This window comes from Elephantulus edwardii, unplaced genomic scaffold, assembly GCF_000299155.1.
Source record: "Elephantulus edwardii isolate Elephantulus edwardi_28Jun2011 unplaced genomic scaffold, EleEdw1.0 scaffold00111, whole genome shotgun sequence".
In the NCBI taxonomy this organism is placed as follows: Eukaryota; Metazoa; Chordata; class Mammalia; order Macroscelidea; family Macroscelididae; genus Elephantulus; species Elephantulus edwardii.
In genome coordinates, this window is record NW_006399861.1 from 192,675 (window position 1) to 199,713 (window position 7,039).

Here is a 7,039-nt window from a genome sequence, read left to right on the forward strand (position 1 = left end):
CCTGATTAAAACAAGCTTGGAAGCAGGAGTGGCATACACTTCTGAAATAGCTTGCCTATGGAAGCTCTATAAATGTGGAGAAATGATGAAAGTTATGCAAGTGTCATAGGGTTGCTATGAGTAGTCTACGACTTGATGACTAAGTGGTGATATCACTAAGTGATGATAGTGGTAATGACCATAAAGGATTTTGGATTCTACTGTGTATGGTGCAATGAGTTACTATATTCATGAAACACATAAAGTCTTTAGGCACAGATGACCAAGTTATTCAACTCCTTCAATTAGGTCTTTACATGTGATCAACTGAGAGCCTGCTTGCCACTGTTCAAATAGAAGAGGAGGTTGCTCAACTACTGTACTGTGTTTAACTTAATTCTTCAAAATAAAAAAGGAAATTGATCGTGGAAAATAGAGACCAGTATATTTATATTAGATTTAGCCATTATTTGAGACTAGATGGACTATTGTTTGTAGATTATAGTCTAATTTTATATACTGCACTGTTCTGCCTTTACGTATTGCTTGTGGAAAAGGGGTTGATGAATCCGTGCAGATAGTGTCCAAGGTGTTGCATGCTGATCTAAGCTTGATATTTATAGCTACCTCCTCTGTGTTTTTATTCAAGAAAGGTATTAGAAGAGAACTAAAAAGACTGATGAAGATTTACTTCCCCATTAACACTGTATATATTCACCAGTCAAATAGTGGTGTTACTCATGGTGACAGGATTAGATCATAAGGTTTTTTACAATTAGATTACTGGCTGTTAACTTCGGAGGTGTTTCTGTGTAGCTTGGAACCTCCAGTCTTTTGGTTAGTCTGATTGTGTCTCTCTCTAATACCATTCCATTTGCCTACATAAGAGTTTTAGCTTTGTTGTTGTTGTTATGTGCCGTCAAGTCACCTGTGACCCATAGAAACCCTATGTAAAGCATCTCTGAACCCTGCCCTGTCCTGAGTCAGTCTCTCTAATTCCAACACACCAACCCCCATTGCCTCAGACGCTGAGTCAATCCATTTCATCTAGGGTATTCCCCTCCTGCACTATCCCTCCACCTTTCCAGGCATGATGTCCTTCTTCAAGGATCAGTCTCTCCTGGCCACATACCCAAAATATGTGAGATAGAGCTTCAAATCTTAGCCTCCATGGAGACGATTGCAAGAAAGACCTACTTGTTTGTTTTTTGGGGTTTTTTGGCAGTCCATGGTATATTCAAGATTCTTCTCCAGCACCACAATTCGAAGGCATCAATTATTCTTCTATTATCCTTAGTCACTGTCCAGCTCTCTGGCATAACAAGTAATTACAAAGACCATGGTGTGAATTAGGTTCTTCTTAGTCTCTAGGCTGACATCGTTGTTTTTTCAGCGCTCTGGAGAGGTCTCTGACAGAAGATTTTCCCAATGAAAGAAATTTGCAATATTTATATCAATTCTATTAAGTGGATAGATGCTAAATTATTGTCCCTAAAATGAACACCTATATTACAAAGCATGCTTAGTATTGTATTTACAAGTGCTTTCTCCATGAGCATCATCCCATCAAACACTATTTCTCTTTCTCTCTTCACAGACTGCTAGTTAAATCAAAATACAGAAAAAGGCGAGTTCTAAGACAACTGTGTAAATTATTAAGAGTAGTAATTTAGCAAGTCTGAAGACTTAGGGTTATGTCAGATATGATAGTGATTAGCTGTGTGTGATCTTGAATTAATAACGTTATGTGAACTCTAATGTTTTTACCTAGAAATCAGAAGATCATATAATTGATGTTTCTGATATTTGTTCGTTCTCTGGTGGCTTAGTGGCAAGAAGCTCTACTGAAATCCTGATGCCACATCATTTAGATCTACCAGCTGTTCCATGGTAGAAGGATAGCCATTCTCCTCCTGTGAGATTAAGTGCCACTAAAAACCTGCTGGAGGGTCAGCTATGGGTTGGTTTCCACTCGATGGTACACAAAAACAATTGATAAATATCAAAGAAGCAATGGTATTTTTCTCCAATTTTTTTCTGTTTTAGTTTTAGTTAAAAGGAAGTTTAGAAATCATGCTGATATTTTATTTGATCATTTACATACATTTGGTTTTGTAACATCATTACGATTTCATTCACTTGTTCACATTCGTTTTACACCATTTACACAAAGATATGCTATCAAGTCAAAGTGGGTGATTTTAGTCTGAGGCCCTCAGGCCTGGTTTTAATTGTTTTTGGTCAAACATTCTTCTAAGTGGTATAGCACTGGTCTATCCCTTTGCTGTATCTTAGTTACAGTGATGCTAAACACGGTGACACTAATGTGTCTAATGCTATAGTGACTACTCATGCTGAACAATGTTTGGTGGAGCTCCCTGATTAAAATACGCCTAGAAGCAGGAATGGCATCCACTTTTGCAATAGTTTGCCTCTAGAAACTATGAACTTGGAGAAACGATATAAGTTATACAAGTGTTCAGGTCTTTCGTTCATAGCGTCACTATGAGCCGTCTATGACTTGATAGCACTTAACAACAACAATCATAATGTAATATACAATTACCAACTCATAGCTGACCTAACAGCACATTTTCAGAGTCTGTAAATTGCACAGGATGAGATTGCTCATCTCCCCTCATCCCCAAAAAAGAGAACAGCAAGAAGATTTGAACCAGCTGCTTTTATGTTAGCAGTGCCATTCATTGTCATAATGGATTAATGTAATTAATGTTTTAAAATCACTAATCAATATATTGGGTAGAAATTTTCCCTTTTCTCCATTGTTTTATTATATTATGTTTAATTTTTTTAAAAAAATTGTATACTGGTTTATTTACAAAATTTTTATACATTGATTTTCACACCAGGTCTTTCCCATTTCCTTCATCATTCTCACCCATCAATTTGTGCAACCCTATGATTTAACCCACCCCCTCTCCTTCCCCATTTTTGCCCCTCTTCTTACACCCTCCCCCCTCCTTGGATCCTCATGCTGATTCTCCAAAGTTTTTATACAGTATTTGTCTTTATGGGTCTGAGTTCACAGCATTAATATTCTCCAGTCCCACCCAAATTAGGTTGTAATTTATAAAATCATTGCTCCTGTGTGCTGTGTAGTGTTCCATTGTGTGACTTTGCCATAGTTTTTCAATCCATTTAGTTTTGGTTGGACATCTGGGCTGTTTCCATATTTTTGTGATGGTGAGTAATGCTGCTATGAACATTGGTATACCAACTGGGAACGAACATTTGGCAATACTGTCTCAAATAAGAGTCTCATAATGAAAGTTTACAGAATATATCTGGTCCTCCACAACACAAAGACTGATAACACAATGACAAAATGGACAAAAGACATGAAAAGACTTTTCACAGGGGAAGATGTTTCCAATGACCAACAGACACATGAAGAAATGTTCCAAATCATTAGCAAAAAGAGAGATGCAGATAAAAACCAGAATGAGATACCATTTCATCCCAGTAAAAGTGGCAAAGTTTAACAGGACAGTAAGTAATAAATGTTGGAGAAGATGTGGTGAGATAGGAACTCTTATACAATGTTGGTGGGTTTGTAAAATGGTACAACCACTCTGAAAGGCAGTTTGGCACTTTCTCAAAAAGCTGAACATAGAAATTCCATATGACTCAACTACTCCTCTGCTTGGAATATACCCTGAGAAAATGAGAACTGAGGCACAAATAGTATTTTCTTATCGTAACTGGGTAATTTAGGAAAAAAGTTTGCAGGTTTTTATTTATTAGTAAAGACTTGCAATATAAATACCGCTTGAAATTGGGCTCAAAAGAGAAAATAACAAAGAAGGATATGCCCAATGCCTGATAGTGGTTCAGAAACTGATCATTCATGTCTCTATTTTTCTAGTCTTGCTTTCACATCCATTGTATTCATAGAAGTGTTCTAACTTCTCTTCATTTCTCCCTGGAGGAATATTTTCTTCTTTTTTTTATATGGCTTTACTTCCAAAGTTTGTATACATTGTACTTCGCACCTTTTCCCTTTCCTTTATCCACCGTTTCCTCCACCCATCAAATTATACAACCCTACGATTAACCACCCCATCCCCATCTTTACCTTTTTTCTCCACTCCCCTCCTTGGATCCTCGTACACATTATACAATAATAGGTCTTAACACAGTATTTATCCTTATGGGACTGAGTTAGTTCACTTAGCATAATGTCCTCTAGCTTCTGCAAGCTGCATAACATTCCATTGTGGGAATGTACTATAATTTTTCAATCCATCCTGTTGTGGTTGCATATTCATTTGGATTGTGGTAATAATTATACAACTAATCTTACTAAGCTTGGATTTAAAGCATAGGTATGTTTTTATAATCTCCTAGATCAAGTTTCTTTTATTTATAGATCAAGATTCTTTAAGTAGGGTTTGTTCTTATTCTGTCCTTTAACAAATCAAACCAAGTAAAAACACCAAGAGTAAATTCCTAATAAAAATATAGCTAAAGAAATCACCATTGTCTTTAGTGATTTGGAGGAAAATTGTCCTTCACTCATTTTTTTATCCCAGAAAACTGTCTCCTTGAATTTCTCCATACTTTTAAAATTGACATTTCTGATCCTACTGTGTAAATTGCCCTCTAAAATATTTTTTCAGTTATATATCCCTGAATTTCTACAAATCAAGTCAAATCAAATCAAATCCACTTTTCAGGGTCAGCTCAAATATCAGTTTATGGAAAAGCCTTCATAAAAACTTCATCTAAAATCTAGAAAATATCACCTTCAATTAGTATTCCCTGTTGCTGTTGTTGATTGCTGTCGAGTTGAGCATAACTCATAGAGACACTGAACAAACGGCCTGAAGCCTTCCTATAACTCTCATCATTTATGTAAGTTCTTAGAATTTCCAGAGGGATGTTGTTTAGGAAGGAAATTTCTCTCACTAATTATCAACTTACATATAAGTGTGAGGAAACTTTAAATAATTTTGTTCAAGAAACAGTTGACTAAAAGATAAATTATTACAAACAATTAACTGTGAAATCTTACATTATTATGATTCTAAATGGAGGAGTAGAACTAGGTAACAGAAATTAAGGTTATATTACAAGCTTTGGAGAGATATTGCAAAAGTATGCTTTAAATTCTAATTGTGTTATTAATTTTTATTATATATTCGATTTAAAATTTACAAATAATCCTGTAAATGATGCTAGAGATAATTAATGTTTAGTTTTGGGGTTTTAAATAATAACCATTATACTTATTTTTAATTAATTTTGTTAATAATTCTGAGTTCATATTTTTATTTGTTCCAGTCACATTTTGATTTAGTAAAAACCAATAGGGATATACTTGCCACAAATTCTGTATATCAGAAGGAGTCTCTCCAGATCCCAAAGTAGATGTTTTCTTATCATGCCTCAGATTATTTTTAATACATTTTGCAATAGACTGTAAAACATGTTTTATCTACTTATATTTAAAATACTCTGCTTTAGACTGTAATGCATTATGTTCATATCCTTTCCTTATACTTTGATCTTATGTTTTTATTCTTACTTATAATTTTTTTCTACCAAAAAGCATAAAACTCTTCATCCCATAGAGTAAAGCATAAGCCCTTAATAAATAATTGTGGATTGAATTATATTTGCTAAAAGAAATAAAATTGAGAAATTATGGTACATGCACATGATGGAATATTACAGAGCATGCAGGAGCAATGATTTTAAACATCACTATCTAACGACTTGACGGCACATAACAACAACAACAACTTGGGAGAGACTGGAGAGTATTATGGTAAGTGAACCTACTCAGTTGCATAAAGACAAATACTGTATAAGATCATTATTATAGAAATAGATAACTAGTAAAACATGCATGAGGATCCAAACGGGGGAGGGAGTAGAAGGGTGAGGATGGGCAGAATCACACAGTTTGATGGGTGGAGGGAGGGGTGGGCAAATGAAATGGGGGAAAGTCTGGTTTAAAAAACCAATATATATAAACTTTGTAAATAAAGAGGAGTATAAAAAATATTTTAAAAATAAACCCACCCAGATTTGTTTTCATATAATGTTTGAAGAACATAAATAATTGGCTTTAAAAGTCTGTTTGTTGCTAAGATGATCACATTATAATTCTTTAATTTCAAGGCTGAAAAACTTCTTCCTTAAAATTACATTTATGTTTCCCACCATGTGATATATACATAAAGTTGGAAAATTTGCTTGTTTATGGCATGGCACAGTGATGTGATTTTTTAATCTGTTTAGCCAATACATAAATGATTCTATCCATGTTCAGTCTTTATGTTTGTGGTCTATTTCACTGTTGACTTGGAATGAAATAATATGTTTACATTTTCCTCGTGACAATTTAAGAGAAAAAATTAGAAAACACACAAAATTTAAAATAGTTGTCTTGAGGGTGTTTTTTCTCAAATTTATGATCACAGCCCTTGCTGTTTAAGATATTTTTAATCACGCTTTAAAAGGAAAGACTCTAATTTATTTGGGTTGAGACTAAAAGGAGGATATCAGATGGCATTTGTTTGAATACAATAGTAACTGCATTTTATGAAAGGAGGATTAATTATTTTCTCCAAAAGGCAATTTATTTTACTTCTTACTGTTAAATTTATCTTTTCATAATAACAAAGAAATTGTGTATCAGGAGTAAAAATATAAGTTTTTAGATAATATATTTAGAGACACTAACATAGATTTGATTAGGCAAAGGCATTTGACTCTGTGGATCATAGAATAGTATGGATAACTTTGTGAAGTATGGGAATTCTGACAGTGACATACCCAGAGTTGACATCACCCAGTACAATTACTCATGGCATCACTTCCTCCAAATCAACACATTCATGAACTTCCTTTTATAGCAGACCATGAAGAATGCATGGAAATATGGAATGCCAATTATAATAGTAGAATAGTATAAATAAATAGAATAGTACTGCTTGATTTTTATATTTCTTAGACTTTTATTAATACTAACAACAAAAACTAAGCATTCTTAACTTAATAGATGAAATGTTGAGATATTCATTGCAAGGTC